At 36.5% G+C, this 26350-nt stretch overlaps 1 protein-coding gene across 1 annotated transcript in view; it reads left to right on the top strand.

The window, feature by feature from the left end:
• Nucleotides 1–26350, top strand: part of LOC133523654 (ADP-ribosylation factor-like protein 4C) — an 83568-nt gene that overhangs the window by 13709 nt on the left and 43509 nt on the right. Inside the window, exon 2 of the mRNA XM_061859327.1 lies at nt 23120–23151. The gene's annotated coding sequence lies outside the window, so the exon portion shown is untranslated. The remainder of the gene's footprint in view (nt 1–23119; nt 23152–26350) is intronic.

Genomic DNA, 26350 nt, shown 5'->3' with positions numbered 1-26350 from the left:
AAAATCAACAATTGCAGCAATCAAAAAATTCCGAACGCAAGCTTAAAAATGTATATTCAATTAGCGCTTGCTGGACACAGGATACCAGATAGATGTCAAACATTGTAGGCTTGATTGGAACGATTGACCAGCGATGCGATTACGCATACTGAGTTGTATTGGATCTCCAGATTTCATTACACTGGAGTGTCGCTCGCACTAACACTTGTGCGGACAAGTCTGAGCGAAATAAACGCACAAAGGACAGCTAACTGGTGATTCCAATATCATTCTAATATCGGTTAGATTTAGACGTAAGTGCACGTTCGAATTGGCATGATAATCACGTTACCACATACAATGGCAGTAAAATGATATGAAGCCTTTCATTTTATCGGTAGTCGTCGATATCAATAGCACCTTTTGTACGCACACGGTGAGCTTCAAACGCTGTTCCAACGTACCATCAAAAAGTTGGAAAATATACTGTTATTGTGATATAAACTATACACGCGTAAACTTAGGAGTTTTAGGCTTTCCGTCACAAACCAATATATTGCCGACACTAATAAGTAAATCTGCTTAACTATAATTATTAATGTCGTAGGGTTGTTTTTATATATAAGGTTTCATTTCAACTTTACATGAGGCACCAATTTAACAATGTCAAATAATGCATTTGGAATATTCATTTTCATTTTAAAGATCTAGCACATACCTTTTAGGATGTAAATGAAATACCTAATTATAGAATGTACGAAGATAACTAATTTGGATCGAAAGCTTACCATTACCTAACTTTACATTTTTCACAGGTTCCTGTTTTTTCTCTAAAACATTTTTATATCAACTCGCTGATCCCATTACAAGTTCCTACATTTTTGCATCCCATGTGATTAATAATCTTATTTTTTACCCAATTGGCGCGTCAGCGTGAATAATTAATCACCCATTATTGTTCCTACTGTTTTTTTAAGCTTCGCCTTATATATTTTCAATTATGCCAGCTCCTTTACGCCCAAACGGAAACGCGAAGATGCTAATTACATATGTACATACGTATTTACGTATCCTTATTAGTTTACACTGCTTTCCTAGTTCGTTGCGCTGACAGTTCCCTCATTGCTTATTATCTTCAAACCTCATACGTCCCTTACAGTTACGTTAAAAATTGGTCTCTATTTCTTAGCCATTAAAGATCTCTCTTTAGTTGTAGAATCGTTAAACTAAGAGGCTGCGTAAGTTATGAGTCGTTTGTTATGAGAGCGCTGGCGTGGGACTGCGCCGTTCACTTGTGCGTGCGTGGGCGCACTTGAGCTTTATTAAAAATCGTTTTGTTCCTGAATTACAATGCGGTGTTTCTGATGTCGAGCACAGTTAATCGATCATAAATACAAGCGGTAATTTATTTTCGATTTATACATTGCAAAGCCACCTTAGGGTTTCTCAATAGTTTTCTAAAGAAGCAATGCATGTTATGTACACCCAACAATTGGCGTAGAAATTAATTTTGATAGTAAAAATGAATCAATACACATCCAACATGCATCTATATTACAATATGATCGAAAATAAAATGGTATTAACACCTACCTATCTAAGGAAATAAAACTCTGATCGTTTACTAAAAGTGTGAAACCATGAAAAATACAGCTTTATTTCTCATATAAATACAATAGCTACGACCCTTTAGACTAGACTAGGCTGGATCAATGGCTCGTAACAAGGACTAAAATAGGTCAGGACTTTGACCCGCGTAGGTGTAGTCTCACATAAATAATGCGTTAGTGAGGTAATAATACCGCACTTCTAAAACGGTCTGTTAACCAATAAACTTCTCTTGTACATACAGCTTTTTAAAATTATGCTTCAGATTACTTTTTGAAGAAAGATTTTTATGTAGATTAGTTGTGATGATGGCCCGCCTGCGGGTATTATTTGTCTTATACTTAATAAGTATTACTTGTCTTGAATTTTTTATTGAGAGTGATTTATTCACAGGAATCTACCAGTTTTAGTTAGATAATTTACAATGTTACGCATGTTTAAACTTTTTTTATATTATGAAAATTATAATGTCTAATTTACATCAATATAAATATACAGAGGCATTACTATGACTAGCTTAAATATAAAATAGGTCCTTGAGGCATTGTACCAAGGATGCTGGCGGCATTTCCTCGTTGTATCGCAGAGTTTAAAATAGTTTAAATACACGAAATAGGAGATCCGCAACCTATTACGTATTGAGCGAAGCGAATCAATTTTTCTACTCCCACAGACATCGGTGTAATCTACACTTATTGTGTGCTAATTTTTTAGGGTTCCGTAGTCAACTAGGAAACCTTATAGTTTCGCCATGTTCGTCTGTCTGTCCGACCGCGGCTTTTCTCCGTGATCGTCAGTGTTAAAAAGCTGCAATTTAGTATGGATACATAAATCATGCATGGCGACCAAAAAATGGTCAAATAAAAACTGCAATTTTTTTTTGTTGGTACATAGTTATTTCCCATAAAAATGTATTTTTTCATCGGGTATCGTTGGATAGGTCTAAAACAAATAAGGGTCTCCAACAACGATTTTTTTATAGTGAATATTTTCGGAAATAATCGTTCCAAAAGAAAAAAAATACACTCCCACCCCTCTAACTTTAAATCTTCTAAAAAATATGAAAAAAAAATCGTAAAACAAGAGCTTGATAAATACTTTCAATGAAAACTGTAGCGAATATGATCAGATCAGCCGTTTTTGAGTTATTGCAAAGTCTTCTCTTAGCATAAAGACGTACAAAGCGGTGCGAAGGTACTCTCTTATACTTGTAATGTAAGTACACGATACTTAATAAATCCCCCCCGTTTAGCCTATTCTGACAGTTTGGTAACTACCTACCTATCCCTACACTGAGCATGCTCTTAGCCGATTTTTTTTTTGTAACCACCCTCGACTCGAAGTAACAAATGTTGATCGGAAAAGTCGTTCGTCAAAATTAAATTCGTTATAGTGAGTGTAATGAATAAGTTACGGTTGGTAGCTTAGTTATTATTCGCCGCTGTTCACCGGCAGTCACGTACAAGCACACGCCTCTTGACTTTATTACTTCTGTCCATTCATAAAAGACCAATACAATTATTTTATTCAAATACGGTTAATTAGTAAGCCAGTGACATAACTACTTTACGCATTAAGTTGTAACGTATGAAAAGGTCTAAATCTACTGATTTCTAGACTACAGGCAAGTTATGTTTACGTTACCCGTGTAAATAATTGAGCACACCAACACATAGAGGTAAAACATGCATATGTGTCCTATATCTAGACAAATACTACCTTATAAAGTTATAAAGCTTTAAACTTCTTTTGTAGTTATAATAAATAGAATGAACTCACGTTCGATACAAAGCAATAACTAAGTAAAAATTAATTATGGCACTTGTTTCTTAATGATAAATAGCAAATTGCTTGTTGGGGACCCCATCCGTTATATAATCTATCCATATTTGCATTTTCATAATTTATCGCTGTTAAAAACGCAGCCGACACGTTAAATCAAATAGAAAACTTAGGAAGGAAGGTAACGCGAGAATGACGCGAGTATTATCCCATAATTATGTAGATAAAGAAATAAGAAAGAGGCTCGCAGGATGAATCTAACATCTCGGTCATCTGACTCCGAGGGATTTGTTTTTCGACTACATATCTGGTACAATAATAACTAGGTTCCCACACGCGAACCATAGCGTGCGTCATTTAATTTCCACATCATGCTTAGTTGTTTCCTCTAATGGCCCTTAATAGTCAAAATCCTCTCGAAACACCTAATATATGAGTTGTGATTCTGCGTATCGAATCGGACAGGTTAATATTAGTTTTATTTTCGGATTGCTCACTTTTTTCACTAGCACACGGCGGCTATCCAATGTCTTAACTTCGATACTTTTAAAATAAAACACCTTCTTATGTACAGCTTTAAAGAATAAACATAATAACAATAACTAAAACATTTCTCTCAATACATTTATAAACTGAGGAGCTTGTAATGACTTCCTGAATTCTGCTGCAGCTTAGTTTTGTCATGCGCGGAACCTTAACATGTGTGATTAGGCTGCCTAAATTTTTAGCAATTACCCCTGGTCACATAGGTTCCATGTTTCTTACATAATAATTGCTGTCGCCATTAACATTCCTCCGCTGCTAACGTGACTTTCTCAAGTGGGTTCGGTCGGTCTAAAAATATGGAAGTCACGAATTGAATGTGCTTTTTAAAATGCCATCATTTACACTCATACCACAAATTACAAACAGTTTACACTTGCCATTTGATCTCTTAGACAGTTCCTATTTTTTTTCTACCGTTACTAGAACATATAGGAAAATAATATTCCTAGTTGTGTGCGTTCCCCAACAATTTTGATTTATTCAGAGAACATGAGTTTTGACTTCCAAATCACGTAGTGATCAATACGTTCTGCAAACTGAAACACTTGTATTTGAAAGCCCGAATTAACTAAACGTGAACTAGCATTAACATAATCCTATCTGCGCCGCCCATATTCAAATACAGACTGGAAATGCCTAGAGCTGCTTCCCTAAACACAGTGTCGTCTGTCAACCCTTTACGACAAAGTAATTAAGATCATCACCAATATGTCACCAATAGAATATATGAAGGAAACTGATGATACTTCATTCTCTATTCAGGTGTCAACGGCTCGCATCCCATCAAAGGGTTATTGATCTGGAAACATAAAAGTTTCTTTTCTGAGCATTGTCTTAAACGGACGCGTTTGTGGATGAAACAGGCAGAGCGTGCCCAAGTGCCTGGCCAGACGGTAATAGCTCCACTCGATGTATTTTAGAAACGATATTGCTTTCTTGCACAATCGGGGTCGTAATTTGTTGTTATTTTCACATCGCTGAGATTCATAACGATCAAGAAATAATGTTTTGGCTTTTTAAGCAGGTAGGTATTACGGTATTGCGTGCATTTTTGCAAGAGTACTTGCAATAGAAGTTCAATCAAGCGTAGCTGCCATTGAAAATTTAAGCTCGCAAAAAAAAATATCTTTGTATAATCTGCCTAGTTTACACGTGGATGTCGACACAATTGCTAATATTTTGTAACGTTAAATAAAATTTAAACAGGAAAAACGAAAAATTCCTCTGAGACCCAGGACAAAATTTAATCACAAGAAAACAAATAGAATAATAAATGTTTGCTTCCTTCCTTTTCTAATTTATTCTCCCGGCGATAAGTACATGTAGGTATCATTTAGACAGCTCGGTTGTTAGTTGTGGTAATAACGAAATGAGTAAAAATATCATGAATCATTCGATGCCAGTGACATTGAGCTGGTCTAAAACGAGTACGAGGGTCGATATTTATACTTTTACACCCACAACACCGCGTTGAGCCATCACTATACCTTCTCACGAAGCAAGAATTTTCTATTTTGGTGTTTTATGGCACACCAAATGGGAATTCCAGGAATTGGTCATTGTATAAAGAATTTAAAGGCCTGAAGCTGGAACATTCACATGTAATGTCGCGAGAGTTGGTCTTAAGATTTTTCACAAAACATTTCTTCAAATTTACCTTACTAGATTGGCACCTAGTCAATTAAGTCAATTTGCGTCGTATAATTTCATTTAAAACTCCACTCGTAGATTATTTGAAAGTCATCGTAAATACCCATAAATTCCTCAATTTCCACGTGCAATGCTTCTGTTGACTGTCATCGACTTCAATTCCACGGCTTTGACTGTAAGGAAGCATTATACCACAGTTATGTTGTACTGTAAGACATAATAGCGTGAGATTGCATCGCTCGTGGAGACATGCCAGATCATCCATCTCGGCCTACGATTACTTAGGTTATGGGTACACTGCGAGCGTGGAAAACATTCATTAATGTTTTTCAGGTCAATTTTCATAATTAAAAAAGTTTTCATAGCATTTTGAAGTACAAAACAAATAATACGAAAATAATGTAGGGATATATTTACAAATTTCGACAAAAGTTTTGGCAGTAATAAATTAACGTTATACATAATATAAATATTTCATCAGTTTTGAACAAACGTGTATTTATTCATGCGCCGAAAGGTCGATCTTTAAATATGAGTTAGCAATTGATGAGAATTAGGTAAGCATACTTTATTTATCTAATTAAATACAAAACATATAATTATGACTGGCGCCGGCGGGCGCGCGCACCGGCCTGTATCGATACTCACCGTTGCGGCACACGCTCTTCATGCTAAACTCCATGCTTAGCTCGGCTCCGTATTGCGATTTGTTCACTTCAGGGATGGCAAGCTTAATTAATGAATGTAAGAGAATGTTTGAGAGGAGTGAATGTGGTAATTATAAGGCACATCACTATACAACAGACGCAACAGAAGTACAACCGTCTTTAAGTTTTTAGAATTCTGTGGACGTTATATCGACGGTTGATTTGTTTTAAAATCTGACATAGCTATTAATTAGTGTGGTCTCATAGTATTCATATTAGGTTTAACACAAGGCACGTCGCTATATCGCCTGGGTTGCCAAGATAACCTACTTGTAACATTGATGAAACGAGCGCCAAGGGAACCCCAATGTCCGCGACAAGTCGAGTAAGCAAGGCTGTCAAAAATTTCATGTGTATATGCTTCTGAATAACGATGTAATAAAATACCATAGGTACTTGTTTATCATGAAGTTTTTGCTTCAAAGCTTTTACGACACTATCATAAAAAATATTGGGTAGGTAGATCTAGATTTGACTTTCTCTTTTTACATGATTTGTCTTTTCTAAGTTAGGAGCGGAAAAGGAGGATTTTTATAGTAAATTAATTGTTGTTACAACAAAGAAATCAAAACGCTAAACTACATCATAAATTAAATGTATGAACACTATTTAAATCATACACTTTAGTAAGTATAAATATGGGGCAAACAAAGTTCCTTATAATTGTAACTTCATACTCCACTTAGATAGCCTCATTAAAAGTGTTCCCTAAGTGAAAACATCATTCACAACTTTGATCTTGATTTGACAGCGAATTTGCGTTAGGGAGATGTAATAGAAGTGTATATTTTGCACTCCTACATTTGTATGTTATGCATTATCTGATTTTCGTAACTAGCGCTGTAAAAAACTATGGTTCTGTAACTAAATAGTATTTTCTTTCTCAACCATCAATGTCGTTAATATTCAAACGGATGACTGTTATTTCTGCCCAAAAAAATCTACAAATTTCTCTCACTTTTCACTAATTAAGCAGTTCGTGGCATTTGGCTGGATTTTTTATACAAAATTAAACAGTTGCGTGCCATATGTGGTCGGAACCTTACTCACAACAGTTGCATCTGGACAGTTGGCACGCGCTAAAACTGTCACGGCAGACGCTGCGTTTCACTTTGCTTTCTTTGTTTTTCCTCTTTCCTGAAACATTTCTGTATAATAGTGCACACTGATTATAAACCATGTACTAGCACTTGTTATAAAAGCGAGTAATTAAGCGACGAAACTCTCTGTTCTATTGTTACAAATACTTTAGAAATCGACGTTGAAATGCCATAATCATATCTATCACTTTTAGACGTCATCGTGTCGAACAATGCCTATTCTTTCCGCGATAATCTATTGCAATAACACTATCGTGTTATCGTAGATGGTATCGCAGAAGTAACAAGCGTGTGAACTCAAAGCTAAGATAATGTTTACCTTTCTAGTCTAATCCTATCTAGTCTTTAAACTATATTCCCAATTAAAAAGTAGCAATAGCAAATAAATACATATTAGCACTCCACCTTTTTTTTAACACTCGATATTATAACATTCAAGATTACGCTTAAATTTTTAATTTAGAACAATATAATTTTCATTAACGTAAATACTAAGAAAGTCAAATATTATATTTTCAAATAAAAGCAGTTAAGTAGGTTACGTAATTTGACCCTTATCCACAAACCTATTTAGGTTGCCGCTATAACCTCTTATTCCTCGCTACTTTTCCAACACCAATAAACAGTAGAGAGGTCCTTAGGGCGCGCATACTCGACGAAATGATGTTTTCGACCCTTTGAATCTACCCCTCTTAAGAGTTTAGAGGTGTGAGAAGTTCGGTCCCTTTTATACCTCAAATATGTCGTTTTTATACGTAATGGATAAAGATGCTTTTAAGCCAGATTATGTCAACACGATCTCATGCTTGAAATAGTCCGAATAAAATATTTTAGGTGCCATAATCGAACGCGTGTTCATGGACCGAAAAATTATTGTAGGGGAGTGGAGGAAGTACGTAGATAATGGTCTTTATTAACGTGACATAAAACAGACCCTTCCCAACTGGAGAAAACTACGAATGCAAAATCCCATCTGTCAACAACTTAACACTAAACAAATGGAAAGACCTATTCTCTCGCTAAATAAATATTACACAATAACAAGGACCTCGAACTCATATTATTATGAATTTTCTATGAACAACTAGGTTACGTTTTTAATGGTAATTTTAATAATCAGTAATTATACCTGTATTATTTAGAATGAATAACAAAATCTGGGAGCTTTTCACATAACGTCTAATCAAATCACAAAATGTAAGAACGTAACCAACCCATTCCGAGTTCGTACATTTCGCCAGAGTGAGTAAATCGAGCAATTTATTGGAATCGATGTATTCGACTGCCGATTTTATGATCACAATAATACGTTTAAGTTCGGAATTTAGAAACGAATGGGTCAAGTAACTAAAGTCATTATCATTACCATCTTTATTTTGCAGGTATTGCTTCCGAAATGTAGCTAGTATCAAAAAGAAGTCAGAATAGTCTCCACACACATAAGTAGGTACGAGTACCAAAAGGTTGTTGCTCGTGTATAAGGTACCTTCTTAATTAATTTACTGTTTCCTCCATAGTGTACTTGGACGTAAAACCTTGTAAATACTACTATATTGGGGCCAGTTCACATGGCTGCCACCGGGACTAAATACATAGTAGTGAAGGTTAATGTGTTTAGATGCTTATATATTTCTCACTTAATTACGCAAAAACATTTTATAATAAAATATTTTTTATCCTGGAAATCATTTACTAAACAAGAGGGTCTAAGCCGTCTAAGTACTCTAAGTTCTACGCGACGCGGGTAGCGACCCAAAAACCAAGAACAAGACAATACAGGTCTAATTAAAAGCATTGGTCAATAATGAACAGATGCAGTCTATTTACAGAATAAACAAAGGCGTTCTGACGTCACGTCCTATTCCGAATCAAAGCGAAACACCGCGCGTTCCGGTGGGCGTGACGTTCGTTTACAATTACAAGCGTTCGAATTGATTTGCAAAAATACTTATGGCATCAAACAGAACATTCATTACTTCATTCATTTTAGAACTGTCCGTAATATAAGTTTCTTTTAGAGCATTTAATAAATAGCTCTCTCAGCTGTACATCTGCATCTCTGCATCAGCTGAACTCAATATACTAAAGTAATTTTAAATGTGCCACGAGGCGCGGGTAGGAAAATATGTGAGAACATTTTTCAATATATTGCCAGTTTTCACTCCGTAAACGATAATAGATTTATAATAGGCCAGTTTAATAAAGACTTTCAACGCAAATATGAAAATACGCTGACAAACTTGGAAAAACTATACTAACCTTTGATCTTACGTTACGAATTATGGATGTCAGAATGCCTTGTTGAAGCAACGAAAAAGTCTATTTAAATTGAAACATCTGTAGGCTTATAGGACTTTTGGAATTGTCTTTGTTTTCGACGCCATCTAGTTAAGTCTCTCAGTTACGTAAATATGTGAAATCTTGTGAGGATTGTAAGCATTACTTTTTATTTTCGACTTCCGAGAAACGGCTACTGAAAAGGTCAACGTTGTAGATGTCTGCGGTGTATCGGAATAATAGTACTTTAATATTATTGAAGTTTTCGCACACGAAACTCACAATATTATACCCAAAGTGTATACAGTATGATTAAATGTAGTTACATTTTGTAATGTAGTTTTTTTTGTATTAATATACTCTCACTGCTTCGCCTAAGGTTGATTGAGAACGCCTCATAGCAAATTTAAGTCTGCCTGTGTTTTTAATAAATAGTTATTTGTTTTACAAGGGGGCAAAGTTGTTGTTTAACCGCTCGTGCTAATATTAATACCCGAGCAAGCGAAAGATTCTAAAATAGAACCACGAGCGTAGCGAGTGTTTCGAGAAGTGGAATCTTGAGCGTTGCGTTGCGAGGGTTTCAATGCACGAGGGTTAACAAACTTTGCCTCCGAGTGAAACACAAAAATTTTCACCACACCAACACAAGGAAACTACAAACTATGAAATACCAAAAAATTCAAATGAAATCAAATGCAAATGAACGTAATAAAAAAATAATCATTCAAAATCATCATTTAAAAGTCAATTCTACTAGCTAACATAAGGAAACAACTCAAAATTTGCTTTTGATTACTTTGCCCCACATGTGGATAAAATACAACTTTCTCATTCGTTTTTGAACAATCAAGAAGGCCTTTACCAGTTGGTGTGGTGAAAAATATTTTGTGTAATAAAGGTTAAATAAATAAACAGTACCTACAGCAGCGGGAGGTGTGCTCTGCGAGTCTAGATGTGTTTTTTTTTTAAATTAAGTTTTCTTATTTACCTATACTTGCATCATTGCGAATGCCTCCGTTCCAAACAGACTCAATAGTTTGATCAAGCCTGATTGTGCCCCCAATTGCCGTTACTCAGGTCCTGTACGGCACCTTCTTACCATTCGCCTCTAATTATCCATCATAAGTCTGACCTCTAAATGCACAACGTCTATGCGCAATAGAAGATCACGATATACTGTTTTTTTTATAGAAATACCAACCCAGAAACATTTAACGAGCACGGGTGATCCAGGCTCTCCAGTTACTCAAAGTTATCACAGATTCCAAGGTCACAATACTAAAGTTGGTTTTAGTACTACCTACACGTCCGAGCTGGCGTAAGCAATGAGAACTAACTGCCAGGATCCGGTCAATACTAGCATGAATGCGAACAATGGAAGCACCAAGGGAATCGAATTAGAACGGGTTCAACTTCATTCAGACAGGGAACAATAGTCTTATGTCGACTCCGTCCTGCTTATTTCACACACGTGCGAGGAAGACAGCGCTGCAGATTCATGAGATTTTCAATTGTTATGCAACCGAGCTGACTGTAAACAAAGGCTGCAGTGCAATACCCAGGCGCCATATTAGCGTCTAAATGTGGACTTGGTACATAAACGTAACAACGAATGGGGCCGCTCATTCGGAAACGAATATTCAATTTCAATACGAATGTAAATAAATAGGTAACCGTCGTCGCGATCTATCGTGCTTCTCTTATAAGTACTTTTAACGAATGCATTCGGACATTTATAACCTTCCATAAGAAGTTCCAGAAGTCGCCTTTTGTTTGTCAGATATGACAAGGAGGACCCATGACTAACTACATTGCGCTCAAGAGCGTGCAACTGCATAATAACTAGGGCTTGAATACCGGAATTCTGAAATCCCGAAGTACCGGAATATCGAACCGATTTTTACGATATTTCAATACCGGAATTGAAGAGTTTTATATACTACGTCGGTGGCAAACAAGCATACGGCCTGCCTGATGGTAAGCAGTATCCGTAGCCTATGTACGCCTGCAATTCCAGAGGAGTTACATGCGCGTTGCCGACCCTAACCCCCTCCCACCCTCGTTCGTTCGTAGAGTTTATTAGTTTTGATTATTTAATTTAATATACCTTTCCTAATATTCCAGATTCACTCCGTAAGTACTGCATTATTTATCTTCGTTTATCGAGAGTGTTCTGATCAAATTTGACCCATTAGTCAATTTTAACTGACTAGTTATCTAAAATTTACCGTAAAAAATACATTATGAAAAATTAGACCGGAAAAAAAATCAACATGACATTTTTATCAAGCCGATAATTATTGTTGTTGGAAGCTGTACGATATACAAACGCCAGTGCATACAAATGTATCTGCTTTAATAAATAATTCGCTCACAAGTCTCAAAACTCATTGTCTATTTAACTAAAGCATCAAAACATAAATAATTGACATCCGGTACGACACAGCGGAAACATTTCTCTCACTTTGCAAAGTAAATTTTATTACGAGTCAAAATTGTATTGGCATTATGTGTGTAGTGATAATATCCTTATTTAGCTTTCGATCGTCTCCGGAGATATCTGACGCCTAGGTTCAGGATATCCAATTAGGTGAGCTTCGTTCAGCAAGCTTGTTACATATAGAGGTTCGTCTACGTGCATTGGAGGATAGATTAAATTAAATCCTGCACCCGTGGTAGTTGTGCACAGCAAACGCTACGGAGGGGCTACCGCGCGAACCACGACATGTTGTCTCCCTGTTACATTTACCTACGAATTTACAAGTGCGACAGAGAGGCAACTCGTCGAACATGGTTCGCGGTAGGCCCGCAGAAACGGACTGTTATTAAGGTGACGCATCGTTAAACAATAAAGTCTAAAAATGAGGCACTTGCTTGCTTGCTTCCCGAAACTCGCGCTCATCCCGATACTTCGCGTGTAAAAGCGTTTAGTGAATTTCCTTTTGCTTAAGATTACTCTATGAGGTCGTATGCGGCAAAACGGCGTTTACCGTTTAAAGTAAAAAAAAAAAAAAAAAACAAGAATTAATCGAAAAATTACAACTATACAGATTTGAAGTGATGTAAATTTTAGGGATTGAATCGGTCCCATTTGCTTGTACAATGAAAATGTTTCTTTAAAAAGAGCCATCTTTGATACGATTTTCTCTGCTATAAAAGTTTACTAATCGTATATCGGCAACTACAGAAATGAAGTCGATATCATGAATAACCAGTTCACCAAACAATACTTTCATGAGTTTTATAATTGCTGAGGGAAATCAGATACCTCACGCCAACATTTACAATGCGTCGTCATAAGGCTACGAGTATGTGTGAAGTACGTGGCGGGAGAAGTAATCAAATAATAGTGACACTAAGCGTAGTGTCCGAAATGTAAAATTTCGTGGGAATACATAGGTTTAACTTTAGATAGGGTAAACCGTCTATAACTGGCCACCCTCCAATTACTGGCCACCTTATCCTAAAAGGGCTAAAATAAAAATTCTTTTTATTTATTTACACAATTCAAGTAAACTAAATAACTATCGTTCTGATGATTAATTTAGATTGTGCGATTATTTAATAGAATCCCTTTTAGTATGAGGTGGCCAGTAATAGACGGTTTACCCTATATGACCTAGTATATAATATGTGAATGAACACGAATAAATGGAACAGTAGTAGTAAAACACTTTATTGTACAAAAAGAAACATAAAACAGGAAATAACACACATCATGTGTACAAAGGCGAACTTTATCCCTTTCAGGGATATCTTCCAGTTAACAATGTAGACATCAAAACTGTACTAAACGACATAAAAGAAAATATTAAATTTCCTACAAGATAGGTAAACATATAAGACCTATAATCTACAATATATAAATGGGATATGATATAAATCAAATATGTAAATAGTCATATATAGTTATAATATATATTACATTCTATACTATATAATATACATGTATACAAAACTTCCTAACCGCACACATTTTTTTGATTAAGTTCCGTCCGAAAGCCACAGCTTTTTTAAATTCGACTTTAGCGATGCCACCGATTGACACTGTCGATGAGAAGACGGTACAGAATTCCATAATTTTACATAATAACCCATAATTTCCCATATTTTTTTTTTTTTACTCTGTTGAGTACACAATAAAAGACTTGTCATAGGATCGGTGTTTGTGAGGCGGATAAACAGTGATTCTGTGAATATAGAAAATATAAGACTGACTTTAAACATATGTTCCAATTAGCTTAGCACGTGTAGGCATTCTGAATACATATAAGTAAAGTAATCAAACACAACCACGTGACTCGGCATCGGCTCGGGCATAGTATCTTTCAACTGTAACAAAAACTTGCTTTGATGGCTAAATTTGTGGTGACTATTTCCGATCAACCGAGTGACCGAGTGACGAGCTGACGAGGTTTTTATAGATACACGATGTTTTCAAAGCGATGTAATTTTTTTTACCTGTTTACCGCACTGTTTTACCTTTGGCTTACCTGACTCGCGGTGTGAGCGAACAGCATAGATGGTATCACCACTTCCGGCTCGCACAGTACAATAACCGCTGTACCGGAAGCCCGGCGCGTGCGCTCCTCGCCCGTCTACTTCTCTACCGCTCTTAGCATTAACAGTATGTGTTCTTCTAAAACTAGTTCGAATTTGGACTTTATTTTAATAGGACAAGGTATAGAATTAAATGAGCCGCTCATCGCTCGTTTATCACACCCATATATCTACTCTCACTCTTGCCACTCAGGGGCTCTCGGTGCACGAATGATTTGGCAGTAGAATAGACATAAACACAAGCATATGTAAGTACATAGTTTAATTTAAATCTTAAAAGACGCATAATAGATTTGTTCAATGTGCAGCACATTGCCCGATAACTCATATGCGCTGCAATTAATAAGAACCTATTGTAAGGCTACGCAGAAATTTCTTTAGAAAACATTTAAGTGCACTCTCTGAACCTCTGTTCTGTACTATAATCTATTCCGTGCTTTGAACTTTTATAGCTAAACGATAAAACGTTTCACTTTTTTTATTCGTTCAGCGAAAGGATGCCCGCGTTTATTACTAGACTAGGCTATAGGCGTGGAAATGAGCGTAGTGGGCAGGATGGCAAAGCGGATGACTATACCTTTTTTTAACGTAGACTGGTTCTCTACCTACATATTTATGACTATTACCTATCGGTACGTATAGAAACTTGAGCTTTAAGCAAAATGTAAAAAGCAAAAGGTATCAATTCCCCCATGGGCCCCATGTAAAAATAGATGAATCGTATAACATGTCGTTTAACGAGACTCCATCTTAATTATATCAGTAAATGTATGTACCTAACAAACGCGTAACGCATTTTAAACTTAGCCAAGTTGTTTATTTAACACAGCACCCTTACACGAAGATATAATGCCTAATTGTATAATTGATATAGACAAACTTACGCCTTCCTGGCACCACGTTCTGACCTTGATTATATTGAGTCACAAAATAAAACAAACAGCTCTTACAAAACCAAACACAATCCATCTTCAAAATATTTCATACTTTATGTCACTTCCGTATTCCCTCCGAACGGCCAATAAAAACCACCATGACTTCTGCCAGATTATTTGTATTATATTATAATTTTATGTTTTTAGTGGTGGTGGTACCGTGAGCTCCTTGTATTATACTACGTGTATTAGGTATAGGTACATGATGAACAAATCAAATGGTAAAATAGAAATAATTACAATTGTTGTAAAGAAAACTACATTACGCTCCAAGAAGAACTTGATAAAATAAATTTCCAGGTTTTTTATTTTACGTGTCACTTCTACTTCATTCGATGACCATGTGAATTGCTCACTCTATATGATATTGCATTTCTATTTGTGGTACGGTACGGTGAGCCACTTGTGGGTATAGTAGACTACGCAGTACCGTTCCGCCGCCAGCACGCCATGAATGCCCCATTGTTACACCTCCATTGACTGACTGAACAGTGCTGTGCTTATAATGGAAATTACGTATTCAACGATAATTGTGTAATAAATTGTAATCGCGTCTGTTGAATTACGTGACTTGTGACTTGGCAGTAAAATAGACCAGTCATCCCATCCCAAAAGATTTTCTGTGAAATTTAACACATCTCAAGATGGAAAGTCAAACTTTGCAACGCATCGTTTAGGTACAGTCACGTCTGAAAATATCAATACGAAAAATGGCAATAAAGTTATGTATACATATTTTTGCCACTTTATCGTATCGATATTTTCAGACGAGACCGTACCACAGTGGACACATCTAAAAGATTCCACATCTACGGAGAATTTACTTACATTATCTATAGAATAAATGCATGTCAAAAACTTGTAATATCATATTTCTGTATGTTTTAAATTGTGTACATAGTATCATTAAATAAAACTTTACAAGGAGGAGAAAAAATATATTTCATTCATAAAAAATGTATGATATACTCACAATAATACAGCCAATACAGGCTATGGAAATATTCTACTGCAATGAAAAAAATATTTAACATTTATCGTCGCATGGCAAACGTGTGCATAACGTGTGGATGTGACGTATATTTTATGAATTTGTTTACAGAACGAAGATGAGCCATGACTCGCCGCATTAATTAATGTAAATACGGCAATATTTACCTCATTTCTAATGCAATGAGATTAATAAAATGCTATAAAATAACAGGAATAGCTTGACATTAACCTTTCTGCCGTGCAATAGTCACGGAAATAACATGCGCGATTGCGGACATAGCAAAAATGGAAACAGAACTTCTTAACGGGACGATCTGTCCTTCAAGTGCCATGGCAAACACATGTAAGTTTTGTGATGCTTTCGTTACTTGTATTTACAATGTTATTAATGTGTTATAGATATGGACAGAACTTTATTCAACATTTTAGGTTTAGGTAAGTATATGCTTAAGATACTACATTATTTATGTTGCACGAGTGTTTACAACCTCCAGCGCATGCTCATTCGATCTTGCATGCATAAGTGCACCGCACCAGATAACGCATGGGCGGCCTCTTAATCAAATGCATACTCGGTCCAATTGGTATGAAGGCCTCAATCAAAGTATTTATACATAAAGTATTCCATTTTCTAAGGAATTAACAATATCCGTTACAAGAACATAGAACACAACAAACTTTTATTAGTAAGCTAAGATGACAAGCAGTCGTTGCTTTAGATATATCGAAGTCAAAAGTGAATTCAAAATGTCAGGAGATAGCGAACCTTCTATTGACTTCTAGGAGAGAATAGATAATCACCCATTTCCTTGTTATTGTCCTTATACTGTAGCTTAACCCCCTTGCTACCAATCGGAAACATTCCTTTGCAAGTAACTAGTTTTTATTCAGGGTATACTTACCTATATCATATGGAGAGTCTTTAAACGGGTTTTTTACCAGTTGGCAATCGTATTTATAAAACTAGAGTATGGTGTTCTTAAAAAAAGGAGTGTACAGGTTTTTAAAGGGTCGGCAACGCGCATGTAATACCTCTGGTGTTGCAGGCGTCCATAGGCTACGGTGACTGCTTACCATCAGGCGGACCGTATGCTTGTTTGCCACCGTCGTGGTATAAAAAAAATCGCCAATGCTGGCTGCCAACCCACAAAATAATTTATATAGATAAAAAACTTAAGTAAGTCACCTGTAGTTGTGACGTGTTCGAATAGACAATACATGTTTAAAAGACACACACAAACAAAACAAATGTCTATTCGAACACGTCACAACTACATACAATAGGTGACTTACTTAAGTTTTTTACCTATACTTAAGTTTTAATATAAGTAGAGTACTTACTGGAGTAGATCATGTTATGTTCAAGAGAACTTATAACGTCAATTTTGGTTTCTTGTTCGTATTGAATGATTGTGTCTTGGAATTCTTCGAAACCATTCGGTTTATTGCCTGCGCGATCTTTGGAGCGATAAGAGTTGCTGCGACTCCGCTTATACATAATGCAAAATAAACATGAATAGTTTACGTACTCACACAGTTTATTTTCCAAAACCATAACATCGCTTGAAAGTTACGGTCGTGCACAGAACTCCAGCCACTCCCAATATCGTCTCCACGTGGTCCATTAAGAGTAATAAAACCCGTCTGTTTCATCTGTCATATGATAATACATATACACCAATTAACTTTTATGATGAGCGATAAAAATTGAGGGCAAAGTTATACAGTTACGAGATATGATTTAATGTAATGTTCTGTAACAAACGTAATGCTAAATAGTGTAAATTATATGAATTAATGATTTTAGTACTTACCAACAAGCATTACATGATGCAGATTAGAATATATTATTATGTGGATGCTGGAAGTTAACCTATTCATTGAAGGATAAGAATACTATGTCAAGTATTTGATGATTTAAACGGTAATCAAATCGTTAGAACGTTTTGGATGGTAAGTGTAGTTATTTAGATATGACTGACTAGTTTAAATATAAGTATATCAAATAATTTGATTGCTAGAACAGTCAATTGAATGTTGTCAAATACATTTTGAAGTACAGTGTATTCAACCAGCTAGTGTGTATGCAAATCTTATACAACGAAAATAAAACTAACTAAGACAGTGTTTTCCCATAACTACGACTAGATTTTTATGACTATAATCATTTTATGGTTTATTTTATACAGTCATACAGTCGGTCAAACAAGTTTGTCAGTAGAAAAAGGCCCAAATTTCAAATTTTGTATAGGACAATAACCTTTCGCGCCTAAATTTTTTAAAATTGCCGCTTTTTTCTACTGACGGAAACGGCTTGACAGACTGTATTTCTTATATCTAGGCTACTTAGGCTATGTTTTTTGTTTTTGTTTGTGGGTTGAATTTGTAATAGATATTTCCAGATAATTTAATTACAGAAATAGAAGCGGCACAGAACGACGTGTTCAAGTGCCTAAACCGAAAACAAGTCTACCAAGTTTCCGTTAGTGTTAACGGACATAACTCCAATACTCCCCTACCACCTATAAGTACCTACTTTTGGAGCTCAAGTCCACGGGGCTGCCAACATCCAATTCGTTGAAATTGGTGTTAACTACTTAAATAGTTTTTTAAGAAAAGCTATTTGTTTTTAGTAAAGCTATAAAAAAATATATGTTGATTATATTTCAAAGACCAAAGATTAGACGAAATCGGTGTATTCGTATCTGTCCCCGCCGGGCACAGATGGAAATAGGCGCTACATACAAATCATTCCCATCTGTGCCCGCCTCTTATATGGCGGCAGTCACGTGGGGCGGGCACAGATGGGAATACACCACGAAATCGGCTCGATAGAAAATAATTGCAAAGATTGGTCCTAAAGTTACCATTAAATGGTTCTGTCTTTATTATTAGGACTCATGGGTCTGCAATTAAAATCACAATTTCAGAACATTTGTACCTATACCACTAACGAGTAATATTACACAAAGCATCTATTTTTTTTTATTTCAATAATTTTCTTATTAAGGCTTGTACTGAAAAAAAACAGTAAATTTCAAGCCCCTATAATTTTGTTTCTAAGGAAGATGACTACGGCATTCTTATCGCGATAAAAAGTCTTATTATTATTTTATATATTCCAATATAAAAATAATTCTGGTTTTACGCTGTTCGACATTACACCGTGCACCGGTAAATAGAAGAGACCACTGAAAATTGGTAATTTCCAAAAATCAAGAAAATTTGCAACATCCTACATGGCTAATTTCGAAACATTTAAACCTCGAAGTTTTGTGCATTTCATAATAAATAACTAATTTAGTATGTTGTCTCTTGAACAGAGGCCTCGAAGCGGCAGATCTCTAGGAACAAGTGTTCCTGGGCCCATCACAAAGATTGCTAATAGAATTTGCGAAAACGAAGCATACCTGTCATGTTTATCATAAAAACTGGGGTAGATATGCGGCTAAAGTGCAACGAGCTACGATGAAAGTCAGTTCAGTTCTTCGTACTAAGGTTAGGTTAGGTTAACTCTTTTTTCTGTAACTTTTTACAGAAAATGTGCTACCTACTTCTAGGCCAAGTCGAAAATCATACAATTTCCTTGGTAACTACCAAAATCGCATTTGGTAGTTAACATAGAATAGAGTAATAGCTGCAAACGTCCTGCAGTGCCGTTCTTTCAACTATTATTGGGCTCAAATCAAAAGTGTATTAAAAGAGAAGAATGAAACAGCCAAAAAACATTAACAATTCCAACATGTGACGGGCTGATATGAAAGGCAGGAAAATATGAAAAACGGGCCCGTAAAAAGCTTCCTCTGAATGCGCTAGTAAGAAGCTGCCTATCACTCCTACAGAAAAAATAATAAAACTGACAAATACGAGTATCTAAATTAAAAGTCGCTTTTAATTGTAGTTATTCTAAAAACCTTCATTTGTTCTCAATCGCAATTTTTTTTTTTCATTGGAGTTTACAGTTTTTTTTTCGGTACAATTTTTAATTTTCGGTACGGTTTAATTATCTTGATGCCCAGGCCCAGAAAAAGTGATAGTGCTATCTCATTTACTCCGATAAAAATAGACAGCGTGCGCACTTTAGATATTGACAGCCTATTAAACAACCACTAAGCCGAGAGTCTACGAACGATCGACGTAACTGTCGCCTGCTTTTACAAAACTGCTATTCAGGGAACTGATTGATCTGCCATCGTTCCAATCCCTCAAAGGGTTACTAAAAGCTCCACTGAATTTATCGCCCCATTCCTTTGAACCAGATTTATGATATTTATTAACAGATACAAATTCATATTTAATATATCGCGTTTGATACTAATTATGTTTTAAAATTGGACGTGCTCGCGCCAATGTGGCATTAGTTTTTTATACAATCGTGATATAATAGAGAGCTTTTCAGTCGAGTACCGTGTTTAGGCATCGAAGCTTGCTGAGTTGCCTAAGTTAGGTACGAGATTAAAAAGCTTGATTATGTATTTATTGCACAAAAGAAAACCTTATAGTACAAAAGGGGGACTTAATGCCATAAGGCATTCTCTACGAGTCAACCTTTAGGCAAAGCAGAGAGATTTTGGGCGGTGCTACTTTAACAATAACAACCAAATATAATACAATAACATACCATACATACATAATACATACATACATATAAATATACATACTTATATTACTTATAATATATAGATAAATAACGACAAAATATATAAAGCTTACACATACATTATGAATTTTTCATTCTGCTAGCAAAGAAAGCACGTAAAGATTTTTTAAATGCCAACTTAGCATTTTTGATGCCGTAGGGAAGTCCGTACCAAAGACGGGCCCGCCTGCACGGAAAACGAATCCAATGCGGTGAAGAGGGATGGATAGAGACATATTGCCGGAAGAGCGAAGTTGACGGTCGCGAGTAACGCCGTAGTATTGAAATAAATACTTAAGGTATTCAGGAGAATGTGGATCGTTTAACGCAGAAAAAAGAGTACACAACATGCGAACATTGCGTCGTTGACGGATGGGGAGCCAGCCAAGCTGGGACCGAAAAGATGAGACATGATCATATTTACGAAGGCAAAAAATGAAGCGAATGCAGTTATTAAGTAGCCGATCCAATTTGTCGAGAAGTTCTTCATTTAAGTCCGGATAACACACCACCATAATTAATAATGGGCAGGATAAGGGAATTAATTAATAAAACTTTAGTTTTGATAGGCAGGAAGTGCTTAAATTTATTAAGAGAGATTATATCACTATTGTATAGAATACTTTTCCAACAAGTCAACAAAAACAACACTTTAAACTAATAAATACTTATAGGTAAACAAATTAAAAGTATACAGCAATTTAAGATACGCGAGCACGTAGTCGTACGCGCCCCGGCCGCCCGGGACCCGGCGGGGTGGTCAACGACACCTCGTAACTCATGAGGACCTGGTACTTACGTTTTTTTTTTTAATTTTGTCAGCATAGCCTATGGAGACTAACAAGCAAGGGTAAGCGGTATTCGTAGTCTATGGATGTTGCTATATTAAGGGTGTCACATGTACGTTTATGACTTATGAAGCAATTGTTTCTGCTATACAACCAAAAAAATATTTAATTAATTTGAGCTATCGTTTTGTTTCGTCGTCTTGTCCGCGGCGAGTTGTGATTGGTCAATTTCGTTATAGTTGACTAAACCGTTTCGAAATGAATATTATAGTTGAGTTGGGAGCCCATACATGAAAAGTACCCAATTACAGTTTGGTATACGAAATCTTAATTCAACCATTACAGTCGACGAGTAGAAAAAGATAATTTTGCTTCCATTTACCACAACTGTAATAACATTAATTTATTACAGGTGAAACTACGGCTTGTTTGTTTATTTATGAAGCTTTCCAATTTTAACTTAGTTCAAACTGTTACAATACAATTTGCAAAATTACAGTTTTAAAAATTCAAGGCAATTGCTGTTCTTTTGCGGATTCAATGAACTCCTCGAAACTAGAGCCAATAAAGTTAAATATTCAAAAAAGGGCGTATTATTACTTCTTGCGGAAAAGGAAAAAACAAAAAGTGGATAAAATACGGCATCGAATATCACAAGTTTGTGAAAAATTACAAAAGTGTAGGCAGCATTTCGACCAAAATTGAGTAACCAAATCAAAAAGTTTCCATCTAGTGGACGAAGTTTTGTGCCATATCCCCCGCACAGGACAAAGATAAAGTTATCCAGCAAAAGTAATATCCATTTTGGTCGCCTATTACGTACCTAACGATCGATGATAAAATGTTACAGATAAGATAATACAGAATAGGTACCTATAGTTTAATACGTCGTATAAATACGAGTACGTCCCAATGCATGCATGACTCCTCTCAAATGCACAAAAAGGAGTAAGGACCTACCTAGTCCCCACGAGTTAGAAACTTCACAAGAACCACGAATATTATAGTTTTAAGCCATACAAGATGGATACATTTCCAAATAAGCTTTTTAATTGAACACATCAGCTGACGCCATTTCCGTGAATGTTCACAAGTTCGTTTTTATCATCATTTAGCCGGTTCACGGTCGTAAACAGCACCTAAGCACCGTGTGCCTTCGACAACAAGACTTCGAGCGACGTTTACAAGATTATGTTTTTTAATGATCAGTTCAAAGCATGTAGCTTAAACAAGGAAATGCGCGTTTATTTTTAAAGATGTAATTTTAATTACTTGCTACGCCTGACCATGCATGTTATTATTTTGGGACATTTTACATGCATATTATTTTGGAACATTTTACGCTTACCTTTTATATAAAATGTTATTAATTTTACTGTAATAGTATTTTAATCAAATTCATTCATTCATTCAATGTTTTGATAATATATGTAAACTGCTTGTCTGAGCCTTCCGATTGGCCGCACTTATGCTTATCCTATAACAGAAAAATACTTAAATTAAAATTTTTAGCATTATCAAAATAGTAATTATTAATCGTATTTTCTTGTTTCAGGTTATACAACTCACGAACACATACTTGAAGTGGTAAGTTACTGTATATGAATATATATAATGCAAATTTTGCTTACACTCTGGTTTTATATCAATGTCAGTGTTTTCGAAATTTTAAATCGTAAGTACTAAGGCAGTTTTAGACAAAATTGAAAACAGCTTTGGCCAGAAGCCCATTCCTGTCCATTTCAAGGTGTCGTTGTTACTATAATCTACCGTTTAACTGAGGCAATTGGTAAGAAGTTATTATAGTTAGCTACTGACTGGTTAAGTAAAGGCTTGGCTGCATGAAGATGACTTTTATTATGTTAACAGATGTTAACTAAATTAAGTACAATGTAATGTAAAGTTTTAGTCCCAAAACTTAGTTACCTTCTACTACAAAATCGTCGCACAACTTCTTTACCAACCACCTGAGGTAAGTGTTAGACCTATAACATTGCCATTGAACTCTCGAATTCGACCCTACGCCGAGTCTATCCGAGCACAGAAAGGGGCAAGGACAATGTCATATACTCGTAGCAAGTGGAATTAACCCACGTCACGCTCCACCGAGCCGCAGCTCGTGAGCCAATTGCACAATTAGCAATATTCCGTGTATTATTGCATTCTTAACGGCTTGTGTGGTGTCGACATGCGTGTTTATGGTTCAATGAGCTTAAGATTAAGCATTATATGAGTAATCGAACTACCTAACTATGTATTACCTACCATACGTATGTATGTCCAAACTGTCCAAAATTTTTAACACAAGTGTTTATTTTTGGTGTGTATTGTGATAATCGTAGTACTGCTCTGCACCCTGTTTCAGGTTAACAAACTAATAAATAACTTATCGAGATAACCTTTTGTCAAAATTGCGATTTCCCTTTTCCAGCACTTATCGTCTGACATTCTGTCCCTTAGAGAGGCTATCGTCCGATTATAATGAAAAACAGCTTCAGGAAGCCCAGGGTTGTTTACTGAATTTTAATATCATGTGTCGTAAATGGGGTGCGTGATGGGAATACGGGGGAGGAACTTTCACACACGTATTCACTCCTTAAAGGGGGCCTAATAATAGTAATAATCACGTTCCCTAAATAAAATACTCGAGCACGTAGCTTAAGGTTAAGGTTTAAATTACTGCATTTTTGACTTTGGACTAAAGACATTTTAACTGTGAAGGCACATAACCAGGAGCTGCCGCACTTCAAAGTGCCGATCCCTCCTTATAACTCAGTACATGTCTCACAGCACACGAGATCATGACATAATGGTGATCCCGTGCACAGATTCGTAACACGTGTGTAATGCAGCTGTACATGTGAACGCCGGGAAAGTTTTAATTAACCCCCTAGTTAAAAATGTTACAATCCTGGAAATTAATTAGATTAAGTAAAGGCCGCAGTTTGTTTACATGAAAACTTCAAAGGCTTAAGTAATTTTGTGTTATAAGGGTTTACTTCTTTTGTTTTCTAAATGGGAAAGAGAATCAGATTCCTAATGCAAAAGAAACATGAATTTATTAAAATGGTTTACGTTTATACATTTCTATGATTTCGGTTGGCTACCGGAAATTAAAATCAGAGACGTATAGGTACACAAAACAAAATTGCGTAAATAACATCGTGTCGCTCGCTCATTGCTGTCTGTGTGTACTGTATATTTACATTAGTAGGGTACCCGTTAACATACGCATACGTTAAAAGTGTTTACAGTACATATGTTACTACTTTCCCGCACGCGTGCGGGAATGAGCACTTTCCGTGCATATGTCGAAACTTTAAAGAGCCATGTGTACTGTAAAACGTTGTACGACACACCTGCAAACAGGGGGGGGCGGCATTTGGGGGTGGCGAACGGGGCAACCGCCCGGGGCCTCGCAACAGGCTGAGTAGTTTTTTTTACGTGAAACATGAGTAGAGTCAAAGTCGATACAGAAGTTATCCAAGACGGACTCTTAAACGTCTGTAAAAAGACCTAAGAGGAGTTAAATGCAAAAAAAAACATCTGTAAAATAAAGTGTAATAGCACGATCGCTTATTATATATTTGCAATAATTTTTAATGAAGTTAAAATTTTGTTTTGCAGCGCCGCCGTATGCAATTTGGTATATCTTAGATAAAACTGGAACCAAAATTGGACTGCGAGAAGGGGATTCCAGCCCTCGAGAATCTACCACCATGGTGCAAGGCCCTAGGCAGAGCTACAGGGGGGTAGAATTCGGAAATAACAATGATTAATTGTTTAGTAATGAACTGAGAGGCCGAAGGTCGATATGCAGGACAGCAGAGCTCGGACACAAACAAAAGAGCTTCAAGGTCCTAGGTGGCCGACGAGCGCGCTCCACTTCAGGCCTAAAGCCCAAAATGTGCAGCCCGACGCACAGCCGTAATCGTATGACTCAAATATGAAATTTTAAAAAAAGTACTGCATACGGCTGAAGGCCCAAAAAATCCAGTCAAGTCGCGCTTTCAAGCGATGCCAAAGGTTGAGTAGCAAGAGAATCGAGATCATATTGATTAATGTCCAGGCTATGAATATGTTCTCCTGCAGCTTGGCCTTGCATGGAATCGCTCGTCAATCAGACGGTTGGACCTTCGGCCGTTTGTCCGATTTCAAGCTCTGATCTCTCGTAGCTCGACTTTTGGCTTCACACGGAAGTCCTTCGTGGAGCTCGGCCTTAGTCCTTGCGTTTTAAAACACTTAGACATTGGTTTTTGGCTGTAAATCGGCCTTTGGCCACGCATAAATGCGCTGCAGGAAAGTTATAGATTTTACTGAAACACTAAGCCAAGCTTGACTTTCAGTCTCGCTTACACTTGGCCATTGGTTCAATTCCAAGTTATGCTCTTCTGCAGCTCGGCTTCAGAGTCGCAGGAAACTACACATTCCGGACTGCCAAACAAAAAACAGGGGCCTTGCAAAGATTTTCTGCCCGGAGCCTCGCTGATGCTAAGGCCGCCCCTGGTGAAAATAGGTAATTCGCAACTCGTATCGATTTCGGACCTTCGGTCGCGTTTTAATTTATCAACACTCGCTGCGAATTTCCTATTTTCTGCACTTGTATCGTGAATAACTTTTTCATCGCACTTGCTCGAAAAAGATCTCATTTCATGCAGGTGTACTGAAAGACAAAGGCCTATATTGTTCCCCCGGGAATTATGGATTGTGTAAAAAAAAGCGGCCAAGTGCGAGTCGGACTCGCCCATGAATGGTACGGACCATTTATGACGTATTAAAAAAACTA

This window comes from Cydia pomonella, chromosome 12 (genome assembly GCF_033807575.1).
Source record: "Cydia pomonella isolate Wapato2018A chromosome 12, ilCydPomo1, whole genome shotgun sequence".
NCBI lineage: Eukaryota > Metazoa > Arthropoda > Insecta > Lepidoptera > Tortricidae > Cydia > Cydia pomonella.
Note: the sequence above shows the minus strand (reverse complement) of the source record. Positions and strands in the feature narration are given on the sequence as shown.